General features: G+C 38.9%; 1 long non-coding RNA gene across 1 annotated transcript; it reads right to left on the bottom strand.

Annotated features, from left to right (window-relative positions):
• Positions 1-3,314: 3,314 nt before the first annotated feature.
• Positions 3,315-7,531, bottom strand: LOC146555651 (uncharacterized). The gene is made up of 3 exons (XR_014889191.1): positions 7,428-7,531; positions 7,014-7,297; positions 3,315-5,596 (listed from the first exon to the last, which is right to left on the bottom strand). It is a non-coding gene; the product is annotated as an uncharacterized LOC146555651 (long non-coding RNA).
• Between the last annotated feature and the right edge of the window lie 7,948 nt (positions 7,532-15,479).

Raw genomic sequence — 15,479 nt, 5'->3', positions numbered from 1 at the left:
TTGTTGAAACGAAAGCTGCCTGCTGTAACTGGAGTTGAAACCAAAACAGTGAAGCTGTAGGCCCCAAAGGTCAATGAGCTGAAATATATATTTAAATTCCAGTATATAAGAAAGAAATTACCTTCAGGAGTCGTCAGGAACAACAGATTGGACTTATAATTCTCTACTCAATTAACTGCACTGACTTCAAATGACTCGCACTCAATAGTTAATATAAAAATATTGATTAATGCAGTTTTAATTTCTGCTCTGTTTGTGAAAACTTGTGTGCAGCAGAAAAAGGCTGCATTGCTTTTCCTGCCTCAGCACGATCACTTTCAGGCTCAGTCAGGCAGAAAAATGTTTGAGTCCCACAAAAACATAACCCTCACCCCCCAGGCCATGTGTCTGTGGTATTCTCATCACTAGCTGGCCTCCATCTACCCTACACCTCTCATTCCCATCTAATGACATCCTCTTAGGACACCCCCCCCCTCCCCAAAACTCTCCCTACACATAAAAAGAGGTTTGCAAGGACCACCCCCTATTGCAGCCATACAGATTCCTGGCCTTCCCTTTCTGAATTGTTTCACCATGGGCTCTATTGTCCGAGCAAAGACAGAAAGTTGGGAGGAAGAAAGAGAGTGAAGAGAGGGGAAAATGTGCCCTCTCTATTCTTTGGGTTGGAGGCGTCCACCCACATCAGGGTGTGGAAATTCCGTTTCAGCTTCCTGCTTTCTCTCCAAGCCCTTTCCTTTTAGTCCCCTCACTCAGTCATCGCTGTCATGGGTTGTTTTTGGCTTTGTGGAACGTCCAGATTTTAATGCAAAGCGTTATCTGAGGATAACCCAGGAGTACTTTTACTCGTAGTAGGTATGAACATGTGGCAACATCATTCAAAGCTAAACAATCACAATAGAAAAACAACGCAGAGTTAAGCAAACTGAATACTTATAGGGAAACCTGTATTTTTCACACACGCACACACACACACGCGCTGCAGGTAATGAGTCAATGAGTAATAAGGGTGAAACAAACATTAAAGTTATGGTCAACAGAACCAATGAGCTGAAAGATGCTAAAATTTTCTATAGGCCTGAGGGGACTGGTGTAATGATCATATTTGTTGCTACTTTTGTGGTGCAAGTTGTGTTACTTAATCCATGATTAATTATGCCAAGAAAGCCGTGTTAAACAATATGAACCTTTATTTCCCATTCCTTAATTTCCATCAGTCTCACTCTCCCACCCAGGCCTTTCCAGCTTTCAAGATTCTTGAAGACTGTGATTTGCATTCACGCCATGCCCAAAGGATGTTATGGTTACTGTTACGATGTAAGACACCTGTCCTTATTAACCAATTACATACCAAGAACCAAGGACATTTGATGGGATCAGTCTTCCTCACTGGTATGGAAACCATGTGAAATCTCCAACCATACAGTCACTGATTACAGATACCCAGCAAACACTGAGTACAGCAAAAAAAAAAAATTATCCCTTTAAAGGTTTTTGCTTGTGTGTGTGTGTGTGTGTGTTTTCTTTTTTAAATCTGTAGACTATATTGTTAATTTATCTGCTGAAAAACTATAAAGTCAAAACATTAACAGGAAATCTTCCAAATACTTGATACTACCTAATACCTAGTGTGAGGCAGTTGCTAATGATAGTGAGTTACATGAAGCTAAACTTGACCCCTATCAGCAGCCGTTACCTTTGAAAAGTAATCTCTCACTTTCCCCTCCTGTCCTGTCTTTCAGCCATTGTACGTTTGCCTAGCAGGCATACTGTGAGACAAGCTGCACCGAAACAGTTTGTGTTTGCTTATACTTTATATTACTTCACCACTTTAAAAACATACTCTGTTTATCTTCAGACAGGTTGTTAAGTGTTTGCTAACATTTGCTTTGTTGCAGTGCCTTCAAGTGTCCATAAAATCAGTTGTCATTAAATGTAAATTGAATTCTGGAATGGGTGCAACTGCATATGAATTCCAAAAGATTAAAAGTTGTGAACAGATGGCGCATGGAGCTATATGGCTCCAGGAGGAAAAGTAGTCTGGTTGATAATGACACTAAAATGGGAGAATTAAAAGTTCTGGAAACAGCCTGAATACAGACTGTATATAAAGAACTATGATAACAGCGACTACTGTTTTCAAGTATACAGTAAGCATCTTTGGTTGCTTCCATCTTGCACTTTTGAAACCAGATGGTGCATGAAAGAGTAGACCTGATTAGCTAATGCTAACACAAGCTAGATAGCTTAGCTAGCTGTCGCGTTAGTAGGGATTCAAGTTTTGGCTGGTAAAAATGAAACATACCCTGCTTAATGGGAAAACTGTAACCATGCAGAGAGCAAGCAAGGCTGAATCTGACTGACAAATCAGTAACACATAGCCTGCATTATTATCTATTTTACTTGTTACAAACTAAACATTTATCAACCCTTTAAGACCTACCATAGAACCAAGTCCGCCAGAGCTTATATTATATTTTTACATGTTGTTGTGCCATTTTTGGGAGCATTTCAAGTTGATATACATCAATACAACCATTATAGTCCAAATTCTAATAATATGTATGCATTAAGTGCATAATAATTACATAAATTGCAAAAAAGTGCAATAAACTACAAAACAATTGAAAATAGTTTTTGTTTTTTTAAACATATATTTCTAGTTAGAGGAATTTAAGAGGCTTAACCCTCAAAACTGTAAATACAAAAAAGTTGCACAAAATAGTTTCCCACCACAGGAAATTTATTTTAAGTGTCTTCATAGTTTTATTTTTGAAATACACCAATTTTTATATACTGCAGGAAAAACGAAAAATAAATATTATAATGCAAATTTGCAAAGAAAACAGCATATGCATCAAAATAAACTATTTCCAGCAGTGCAATATGAGTCCTAAGCATCCCAGAAACGACACAGAAAGTCATAAAGTCAAACATAACTTAAAAACTCAAAAGGCCATCAGGGCTCAAAAGGCCCTGATGGTAAAAAACTACATTTCCGCAAATTGACGTCACTTCCGGTTTCGGGCAGGTCATGGCGGACATGCGATAGTTCGTGCTGATGGACGTAGGAAGTGTTACAAACAGCTGCTCAGATCGGTAAAGCGTGTTTCTGGAATATTATTTTTTTTGTTGCTTCAAGTGCATTTTATGCAGTTTTTGCAAAGCTATATGTGGAAGGAAACCGTGACCTAGGACAAACTGATGGCATAAGATGTAAGTACAACTCCTCCGGTTTCATATGCAAAACAAATTATTGCGCTAGCTTATGTGGTTGCAGTGCTACCGGGATTTAAAAATAGTAACGCAAAATGGAGCGTGCCCGCTGCCACCGGCTTTAATAAAAAGAAAGAAAATAATGATTTTAGCAATATATGCAATGAGCACTTGGGGTATTTTCAAACTTCTATCCAGTCAACCTGATTACACTGGTTTCACCTCCAATCCTTCGACTACATTAGTCTTTTGCAGATATCTATGTGATTGAGGTATCACACTGGCACAAATTGATTGCTAACTAGTCTGTCCCAACCAATTTGTTTACAATAATTACGTTTTTCATTTGCTTCACTTTAAGCGATCTTTAAATTGTTGATGTTCTTCTGATTGTCCCAAATGCTTTGCCAAGGGCATACATTATAACTCTGTGAGCGCTCCATTGAATGTGAAGATAACACATTATTTACCCCACAGGCTTGTAGCAAAGAGTGTTGATTTGTCCGCCAAGGTCATCTCCGATGCTCATCTAACAGCTCTAATCAGCCATATCAAATCTGGAGCAAAAACTGTGAACATCATAAGAACACACATGAGGATTGTACACACACCCACACCCACACAGAGAGCTTGATTATAGGTTGTATTGCATATTGGGCATCTTTATATTGGACTTTTCCCTCAGTCAGATTGTCTTTATGGATTATTTCAAAAGTTGTACTTCATCAAGACTCCCGCTGTTCCCCACATTGTCTCTTTTTTTTTATTTCAGCGAATTGCAGATCACAGTAAGAAAAATGTGAAGCATTATTATCAAAGACGGGGTAAAAACAAGCTAACAAAATACACATAAAACATTCTTTTAGCAAAATAAGCACAAGTTCAAAAATCTAAATTTAGTAATTGTTTATGTGACTAAAAGTTTAGGGAGCTTTAAGATCTTGATCTTGGCGTGTAAACACACCGAGGAACCTGGGCTGGGTCCGTGCAGATGGCAGAGCCTCTAAACTACTCAGAGTGTCAATTGTTTTCTTTTTTTACGAGACAAAGAAACTTTCTTTGACTCTCACAAATAGCTATTGTCTGGCACTTTCCGTCTGCTGGAGCCAGCAGACTGGTCAAGGAGAGGACCTCGGTTTGCAGTTACATGCATAACACGCTGAATTATAGGGTGTTTTTAAGACACAAGCTAGGCTTGGAAAGAGACAAACCAGTCCCTTTAACACACTAAAGGTCACTATCATTAGCACAGGAATATGTGTAAAAGTACATGATGCTGAGAGGTTATCTTAAATTGGAAAAGGAAGAGTATTTCGGTATCACAACAGGATACTGACAGACGCTTAAAGATGTAACAACAATGGACAAAGTAGGAATAAATAATCTGAGCTTACACAATTTTTATTGTTATTAATTTCTTTTAACAACAAATTTTCTGATTACAGTTAACTAGAAGCAAAATTGTAGAGTATGGTTAAGAATTCCTCTTAAAATTTCCAGGCAGCCAGAGAAACATCTTCACGTCTTATACAAAATATGGTTTACGGTCATATTAATTTTGTGTTGGACCTCCTTTTGCCTTTGCTTGCTATAATTCTTTGTCATATATACAGGGAGTGCAGAATTATTAGGCAAATGAGTATTTTGTCCACATCATCCTCTTCATGCATGTTGTCTTACTCCAAGCTGTATAGGCTCGAAAGCCTACTACCAATTAAGCATATTAGGTGATGTGCATCTCTGTAATGAGAAGGGGTGTGGTCTAATGACATCAACACCCTATATCAGGTGTGCATAATTATTAGGCAACGTCCTTTCCTTTGGCAAAATGGGTCAAAAGAAGGACTTGACAGGCTCAGAAAAGTCAAAAATAGTGAAATATCTTGCAGGGGGATGCAGCAGTCTTAAAATTGCAAAGCTTCTGAAGCGTGATCATCGAACAATCAAGTGTTTCATTCAAAATAGTCAACAGGGTCACAAGAAGCATGTGGAAAAACCAAGGCGCAAAATAACTGCCCATGAAATGCCACGGTCCAGATAAAGGTCCCGGTACTTAGCTATTCCCCCTGGTTGGGCTCCAAGCCAGGAGAAGAAAACCAGAAGTGGACGAGAAGTGGACGAAGAATATGATTGTTTTTGGTAGGAGACAGATGTGTTTGACGGTGAATCTGAGAGGAGTGTAGAGGAGGCTTCTGCAGATGGTGAAACAGGGAACGTGGGGCAAAGAGCTGCAGAATCTTGAAAATTTTTGGCAAGACATTCTGTTTCGCAACCTGTACCAGTGAGTGGAGTGTAATAATAGGTTATGCCATTGCAGATCGTTTTGGCTATTAAATGTCGTCTGTTAACTTTATCCGACTTGGTTGCATCAGTCCTTATGAGGCTGAAAAAGAGGCCAGATTGAAACATGAATACTTTCCACAGTTCACCAGAGAAACATCACAGAACAACAGACTATAACATTCACTTGGCTAAGGATTTGCAAACATATCCTCAGAGGACCCAGAGAACTCAAAGACTGATTATTGTCATTATCTGTTGTGACTGTCACCACAAACAGTAATTCATGGAGAATTCTTTGAGGTTAAATTAACTTTAATTCCCATCGTAGGACTGAAATTATGGACAAACAAAATGACTATAATAAAGTCATCAGTATGGTTTTAAAGGAAGGAAGTTTATTTATTGTGCCAGATGGCCATTTGTTTAACTTCAATGTAAAATCATTTTACCTTATTTAATGCCATCATTTCCATTTTAATGACATTATTTTTACATAGCCTGTGAGTGCAGTGGTTCACATGATCAATTTTCCATGCATTAGACTCAACAGACTGTTTATTTACATGCGTTTTTAAAAGACTTAATTTATATTGGAAACATGTTTACTGTGTTAAGTTTTATTTCTAGATGATGATGTTGAAGCCATGTAATCATCATTAGTGGACTACATGCAACTGAGATGCATAGCAGGCCAAGGTTTTTGCATGTCAGTGTGCACTTCCTATTTGAGTCTGGCCCATTTTATGTGTAAAATTATGTCGTTTTAAAGGAAATAATACAAGAAATCAAATAACTAATTGGAGGTTGTTCGCTACTATGGATGACGGAAAGGAAAAGTCAGCTGTAAACCATCTTCTTGCCTCACCTGAATGAGTGTAACTTTACCAGGTTGTTAATTTGACCTACACAGAAAACACCTGATTAAAGTGACACATTCACCCCTTCATTTCATCGATGGATCCATTTCCGTGATCACAAAAACTTCACGCATGGCATTTAGCTATATATTTGGCTTTATTGTGTCACCTCCTTGTAATTGTACTTTTTTAACACCTTAGACTTTTATAAACCGTAGTTTAAGTCAATTTTGCACCATCTTTCTTGGCTCTTTACTGGTGGTGCTCTATAGCGACACGCTGGCAAAACGAATGCGTGACCTTGGTTGTTAATATTTTTTACTGCGTTCTTGACGCACACCTAAAGCTCCACGCCGATCCACTGATTACCGTATTGTTTGAACATGTGATTAACAGACTTTAGGAAAATGATCCACACATAGCATTACAGCTTGCTTTATACCTCTGCTGCTTTTACCAACGCGTGCACTGAGTGAAGTGAATCCTGGGGGATAATTTCAGAGCATTACTGGGTCACGCCACATCTTTTGTCTACCTTTGTTTCAGTGGATATTCGTGCAAAGAGCAGTAAGCAGGGCATGCACAAGTAATGCCAAAACAACATGATGTATCTGTCTACATATATATAGATAGACACATATGTATATATTTATATTTTACCCTGTGGAGAACAGCAGGTTTCCCATTCTGAGAGACTTAGGTGTGTCCGTCTCCTCCTGGTATTCTGAAAAAAATTACTTCTGAGAGTCGTTTAGATCTGCTAAGGCGTTAGCAACGGATAACCCCGGATGTTTGACTGACAGTCAAGAGTCCGCCTCTCTTCCACCGGCTCTTGCCGCCCCTTTAACTCCCGCAGTCCTCCGTGAGCGGTTTCTTGTCCGCGTGCTGCAGTACGTCTGCTCGGTCCCATCAAACGAGCGGAAACAAAGGGCATAAAAGATCGCCTAAGACACAATGTGAAAGCAACAACTATTAGTGATGAATAATATAAGACGAGGTGTTCAATAAAAATTCTTGTTTGACCCTTTAACATCGGAACACGAAGGTATTTATAGCGTCAAGGGCTCAGTGCACCTGGATCCCGTGGCGATAACGCATGCCCTGGTCACACTGACCCGACAGGCTTCATGTGGCTAAATAGGGAAGCACAGAAATCCACAAGGTTATTTGTTCTGACATACCAACCAGTTAACTCCAAAACGTCTGATGGGCCACGAGATGGAGCCAGAGAGCCACATAGATTTCAGAGAAACAACTTTGTGCTGATGCAGTGGGTGGCACTGACACGGCAAAAAGGTTGTATTATAGTATATTAAATATTCCCGGTAGCTTCATGTTGTGCACAGTTAGTTGTATGTGTGTGTCATGGTGTTAGTTTCCTGTTCGGGATTTCCCTGTTTAATTTTGCAATTCTTAGTCCATTTACACGCTTGCCAGTTTTGCTTCCTGTATTTGTTGTTCTTTCCCCCTTTTCTGATCGTTTGTCCTCAATACCTGTCACCTGAGTTTAGTCTCCCTCACCTGTTCCCTATCAGCTGATTGCTCACTTGGGAATAAATGTACTCCCAGTTTTAATTTGTTTACTGTGGAAAGTCCCCTCCCGTGTGTTAATTTGTGTTTGAGTGTGAACTCTGGACTATGTCAGGGACTTTAGCTTTTGCCTGCTCATCATTTTGATTGTTTGCTACATTATATGATTCCCCATGTATAACCTTTGCCTGCTTTTTGTTTTTGTTTTTTTAATTATAATTATTTCGACGTTAAACTTTAACTCTGTTCTCTGTGTGCCCTGCATTTCCATCCTCTTCCTCCATGTCTCTCAGAATAACCTGCTATATATGTTTATTATGTGTTGTCGTCTTTGCCTTTCTTTACAACAAATTGTTCTTACAGCAAAATCTAATTTTGTAGAGTTATTTTAGACAGTGGGGAATTCCAGAATCTAGAAAGCTATGCCAGCAACATGTTGATGTAATTCATCCTTTAAGAAGCTTCCAGATTAAAATTGTTACATCCTGCACAGTAAGACAGTATTAAATATGTTTTATCTACACAAAATATAACAGATATACCAAACTCAGGCATAAATACCTGAATTCAAAATTATGTAGAGTTCAAGAATCTGAGTCTATGTTCTTAACTTTAAGTTTACATTTGAGATCGTCTCAATGGGGATTCCAGAGAAAGTGAGCCATGGCTGTCCTCTGACAGTGCTTTATATGTAGGTAATTTTAAAATGTCACACACACACACACACCGCTACAACACCTTAAAATTTTCCAGGATATCTGCTTATGTTTGAAACCCTGGTTTGGGTGTGTTTACTTGTGGATTACTCCAATATTCCGATCATTATTGTCCCTTTGAGCTAACTGGCTATGAATGGCATGTAACAAACAATGTGAGAAAATGTTGCCTTAACATAACTGTAACCAGTCAGTGCAGGGTGGTAAATATAGTCCATGTAAATAGAAAACAAATTCATTCATCCTCAATGACTGGAATAACTTCCAGAATGGCAGAAACACCAGAAATCTATTCAATATCAAAAATATAAACACACTCAACTAAATACCTGAGTTTCTCATCTGATGGCAAAATAATAATATAATACATAAGATTTTTGTTCACTTTTACAGACTGCTCTCTTGTTTTTGGCAAACAAGTAAGCAAACAGTTGTCTGCTTATACAGAAGGCAAACATGGAGCAACATTAGTTTCATTTTGCTAAATATATGCCTGTGATCAGAAGCTAGTCCCTAATTTTCCCAATAGACTCTTTATTCCTGCAGCACGTGGTTTCATTAGAGTTTGTTTGTTGAAACGAAAGCTGCCTGCTGTAACTGGAGTTGAAACCAAAACAGTGAAGCTGTAGGCCCCAAAGGTCAATGAGCTGAAATATATATTTAAATTCCAGTATATAAGAAAGAAATTACCTTCAGGAGTCGTCAGGAACAACAGATTGGACTTATAATTCTCTACTCAATTAACTGCACTGACTTCAAATGACTCGCACTCAATAGTTAATATAAAAATATTGATTAATGCAGTTTTAATTTCTGCTCTGTTTGTGAAAACTTGTGTGCAGCAGAAAAAGGCTGCATTGCTTTTCCTGCCTCAGCACGATCACTTTCAGGCTCAGTCAGGCAGAAAAATGTTTGAGTCCCACAAAAACATAACCCTCACCCCCCAGGCCATGTGTCTGTGGTATTCTCATCACTAGCTGGCCTCCATCTACCCTACACCTCTCATTCCCATCTAATGACATCCTCTTAGGACACCCCCCCCCCTCCCCAAAACTCTCCCTACACATAAAAAGAGGTTTGCAAGGACCACCCCCTATTGCAGCCATACAGATTCCTGGCCTTCCCTTTCTGAATTGTTTCACCATGGGCTCTATTGTCCGAGCAAAGACAGAAAGTTGGGAGGAAGAAAGAGAGTGAAGAGAGGGGAAAATGTGCCCTCTCTATTCTTTGGGTTGGAGGCGTCCACCCACATCAGGGTGTGGAAATTCCGTTTCAGCTTCCTGCTTTCTCTCCAAGCCCTTTCCTTTTAGTCCCCTCACTCAGTCATCGCTGTCATGGGTTGTTTTTGGCTTTGTGGAACGTCCAGATTTTAATGCAAAGCGTTATCTGAGGATAACCCAGGAGCACTTTTACTCGTAGTAGGTATGAACATGTGGCAACATCATTCAAAGCTAAACAATCATAATAGAAAAACAACGCAGAGTTAAGCAAACTGAATACTTATAGGGAAACCTGTATTTTTCACACACGCACACACACACACGCGCTGCAGGTAATGAGTCAATGAGTAATAAGGGTGAAACAAACATTAAAGTTATGGTCAACAGAACCAATGAGCTGAAAGATGCTAAAATTTTCTATCCGGTTGTTCAGTCTGACGTCACTAGCCGTGTCTGGGTCTAAACTCCGCTGCAGGTCCATATATCAAACGATCACTATGGCATTATTGAGAGTTGAAAAACTGTCTAAAGTCTTTCATCTTTAATAAAATGATCAGCGTTCTGCTCTACCAGGTGTAACAATTGAGTTTAACATCCAGGCATCCATGAAAACGGAATTTATGACATTTAACGGAGTTAGAAGTTAGCAGGGAGTTAGCTCGCTAGCTTCTATCTAAATACAATATAGCATGTCCTGACTGCAGGGTTTTGAAAACAAATTAAAACGTACATCTCTGTTATCACTTCCAGCATAAATGAAGACAGAAAACTAAACAGCAGTGACGTTTGTAGGGTTACTGAAGTTGGGCTAGCTGGTATATAATGATGTGCTACGTGACCGCTAGCGACACAGCTGTGTTAGCATAATATAAACAAGCTAACTTTTTTTCCACTCGATAAAAGTTAACGTGAGTGTTCTCAGTGGTCAGAAACAAATGTAATCGCATGGCAGGATGCTGTAAAAGGACCAAACTTCAGCCAGGAGAACAACTGAGATAATCCATCCACAATACGAGGTTAGTCATTCATATACTGCTGCATGGGCTGGGCTGTAGTTACATCCTAAGGTTTTAAAAACTGAGCTTAAATAAATGATTAGCGGTAATAAAAGCCGAGGGAGGTCAGTGATCACTGACTTTTTTAGGAGCTTTTTGAGATCAAACAGAAGAAAATACATAACATTAAACATGTTAACAACACAAAAGCCATATTAAACGCAGACTACTTTAGACCCGGAAGTAGGAGTCGTCGCGTCATCACTGAACAACCGGATAGGCCTGAGGGGACTGGTGTAATGATCATATTTGTTGCTACTTTTGTGGTGCAAGTTGTGTTACTTAATCCATGATTAATTATGCCAAGAAAGCCGTGTTAAACAATATGAACCTTTATTTCCCATTCCTTAATTTCCATCAGTCTCACTCTCCCACCCAGGCCTTTCCAGCTTTCAAGATTCTTGAAGACTGTGATTTGCATTCACGCCATGCCCAAAGGATGTTATGGTTACTGTTACGATGTAAGACACCTGTCCTTATTAACCAATTACATACCAAGAACCAAGGACATTTGATGGGATCAGTCTTCCTCACTGGTATGGAAACCATGTGAAATCTCCAACCATACAGTCACTGATTACAGATACCCAGCAAACACTGAGTACAGCAAAAAAAAAAAAAAATTATCCATTTAAAGGTTTTTGCTTGTGTGTGTGTGTGTGTGTGTGTGTGTGTGTTTTCTTTTTTAAATCTGTAGACTATATTGTTAATTTATCTGCTGAAAAACTATAAAGTCAAAACCTTAACAGGAAATCTTCCAAATACTTGATACTACCTAATACCTAGTGTGAGGCAGTTGCTAATGATAGTGAGTTACATGAAGCTAAACTTGACCCCTATCAGCAGCCATTACCTTTGAAAAGTAATCTCTCACTTTCCCCTCCTGTCCTGTCTTTCAGCCATTGTACGTTTGCCTAGCAGGCATACTGTGAGACAAGCTGCACCGAAACAGTTTGTGTTTGCTTATACTTTATATTACTTCACCACTTTAAAAACATACTCTGTTTATCTTCAGACAGGTTGTTAAGTGTTTGCTAACATTTGCTTTGTTGCAGTGCCTTCAAGTGTCCATAAAATCAGTTGTCATTAAATGTAAATTGAATTCTGGAATGGGTGCAACTGCATATGAATTCCAAAAGATTAAAAGTTGTGAACAGATGGCGCATGGAGCTATATGGCTCCAGGAGGAAAAGTAGTCTGGTTGATAATGACACTAAAATGGGAGAATTAAAAGTTCTGGAAACAGCCTGAATACAGACTGTATATAAAGAACTATGATAACAGCGACTACTGTTTTCAAGTATACAGTAAGCATCTTTGGTTGCTTCCATCTTGCACTTTTGAAACCAGATGGTGCATGAAAGAGTAGACCTGATTAGCTAATGCTAACACAAGCTAGATAGCTTAGCTAGCTGTCGCGTTAGTAGGGATTCAAGTTTTGGCTGGTAAAAATGAAACATACCCTGCTTAATGGGAAAACTGTAACCATGCAGAGAGCAAGCAAGGCTGAATCTGACTGACAAATCAGTAACACATAGCCTGCATTATTATCTATTTTACTTGTTACAAACTAAACATTTATCAACCCTTTAAGACCTACCATAGAACCAAGTCCGCCAGAGCTTATATTATATTTTTACATGTTGTTGTGCCATTTTTGGGAGCATTTCAAGTTGATATACATCAATACAACCATTATAGTCCAAATTCTAATAATATGTATGCATTAAGTGCATAATAATTACATAAATTGCAAAAAAGTGCAATAAACTACAAAACAATTGAAAATAGTTTTTGTTTTTTTAAACATATATTTCTAGTTAGAGGAATTTAAGAGGCTTAACCCTCAAAACTGTAAATACAAAAAAGTTGCACAAAATAGTTTCCCACCACAGGAAATTTATTTTAAGTGTCTTCATAGTTTTATTTTTGAAATACACCAATTTTTATATACTGCAGGAAAAACGAAAAATAAATATTATAATGCAAATTTGCAAAGAAAACAGCATATGCATCAAAATAAACTATTTCCAGCAGTGCAATATGAGTCCTAAGCATCCCAGAAACGACACAGAAAGTCATAAAGTCAAACATAACTTAAAAACTCAAAAGGCCATCAGGGCTCAAAAGGCCCTGATGGTAAAAAACTACATTTCCGCAAATTGACGTCACTTCCGGTTTCGGGCAGGTCATGGCGGACATGCGATAGTTCGTGCTGATGAACGTAGGAAGTGTTACAAACAGCTGCTCAGATCGGTAAAGCGTGTTTCTGGAATATTATTTTTTTTGTTGCTTCAAGTGCATTTTATGCAGTTTTTGCAAAGCTATATGTGGAAGGAAACCGTGACCTAGGACAAACTGATGGCATAAGATGTAAGTACAACTCCTCCGGTTTCATATGCAAAACAAATTATTGCGCTAGCTTATGTGGTTGCAGTGCTACCGGGATTTAAAAATAGTAACGCAAAATGGAGCGTGCCCGCTGCCACCGGCTTTAATAAAAAGAAAGAAAATAATGATTTTAGCAATATATGCAATGAGCACTTGGGGTATTTTCAAACTTCTATCCAGTCAACCTGATTACACTGGTTTCACCTCCAATCCTTCGACTACATTAGTCTTTTGCAGATATCTATGTGATTGAGGTATCACACTGGCACAAATTGATTGCTAACTAGTCTGTCCCAACCAATTTGTTTACAATAATTACGTTTTTCATTTGCTTCACTTTAAGCGATCTTTAAATTGTTGATGTTCTTCTGATTGTCCCAAATGCTTTGCCAAGGGCATACATTATAACTCTGTGAGCGCTCCATTGAATGTGAAGATAACACATTATTTACCCCACAGGCTTGTAGCAAAGAGTGTTGATTTGTCCGCCAAGGTCATCTCCGATGCTCATCTAACAGCTCTAATCAGCCATATCAAATCTGGAGCAAAAACTGTGAACATCATAAGAACACACATGAGGATTGTACACACACCCACACCCACACAGAGAGCTTGATTATAGGTTGTATTGCATATTGGGCATCTTTATATTGGACTTTTCCCTCAGTCAGATTGTCTTTATGGATTATTTCAAAAGTTGTACTTCATCAAGACTCCCGCTGTTCCCCACATTGTCTCTTTTTTTTTATTTCAGCGAATTGCAGATCACAGTAAGAAAAATGTGAAGCATTATTATCAAAGACGGGGTAAAAACAAGCTAACAAAATACACATAAAACATTCTTTTAGCAAAATAAGCACAAGTTCAAAAATCTAAATTTAGTAATTGTTTATGTGACTAAAAGTTTAGGGAGCTTTAAGATCTTGATCTTGGCGTGTAAACACACCGAGGAACCTGGGCTGGGTCCGTGCAGATGGCAGAGCCTCTAAACTACTCAGAGTGTCAATTGTTTTCTTTTTTTACGAGACAAAGAAACTTTCTTTGACTCTCACAAATAGCTATTGTCTGGCACTTTCCGTCTGCTGGAGCCAGCAGACTGGTCAAGGAGAGGACCTCGGTTTGCAGTTACATGCATAACACGCTGAATTATAGGGTGTTTTTAAGACACAAGCTAGGCTTGGAAAGAGACAAACCAGTCCCTTTAACACACTAAAGGTCACTATCATTAGGGGTTAGGGTTGTTATTAATTTCTTTTAACAACAAATTTTCTGATTACAGTTAACTAGAAGCAAAATTGTAGAGTATGGTTAAGAATTCCTCTTAAAATTTCCAGGCAGCCAGAGAAACATCTTCACGTCTTATACAAAATATGGTTTACGGTCATATTAATTTTGTGTTGGACCTCCTTTTGCCTTTGCTTGCTATAATTCTTTGTCATATATACAGGGAGTGCAGAATTATTAGGCAAATGAGTATTTTGTCCACATCATCCTCTTCATGCATGTTGTCTTACTCCAAGCTGTATAGGCTCGAAAGCCTACTACCAATTAAGCATATTAGGTGATGTGCATCTCTGTAATGAGAAGGGGTGTGGTCTAATGACATCAACACCCTATATCAGGTGTGCATAATTATTAGGCAACGTCCTTTCCTTTGGCAAAATGGGTCAAAAGAAGGACTTGACAGGCTCAGAAAAGTCAAAAATAGTGAAATATCTTGCAGGGGGATGCAGCAGTCTTAAAATTGCAAAGCTTCTGAAGCGTGATCATCGAACAATCAAGTGTTTCATTCAAAATAGTCAACAGGGTCGCAAGAAGCGTGTGGAAAAACCAAGGCGCAAAATAACTGCCCATGAACTGAGAAAAGTCAAGCGTGCAGCTGCCAAGATGCAACTTGCCACCAGTTTGGCCATATTTCAGAGCTGCAACATCACTGGAGTGCCCAAAAGCACAAGGTGTGCAATACTCAGAGACATGGCCAAGGTAAGAAAGGCTGAAAGACGACCACCACTGAACAAGACGCACAAGCTGAAACGTCAAGACTGGGCCAAGAAATATCTCAAGACTGATTTTTCTAAGGTTTTATGGACTGATGAAATGAGAGTGAGTCTTGATGGGCCAGATGGATGGGCCCGTGGCTGGATTGGTAAAGGGCAGAGAGCTCCAGTCCGACTCAGACGCCAGCAAGGTGGAGGTGGAGTACTGGTTTGGGCT

Source organism: Mchenga conophoros, linkage group LG17, assembly GCF_057382185.1.
Source record: "Mchenga conophoros isolate Kocher_MC1m ecotype Shallow Benthic linkage group LG17, M_conophoros_male_GT1.1, whole genome shotgun sequence".
Lineage (NCBI taxonomy): Eukaryota > Metazoa > Chordata > Actinopteri > Cichliformes > Cichlidae > Mchenga > Mchenga conophoros.
This window is presented reverse-complemented; position numbering and strand designations above follow the sequence as displayed.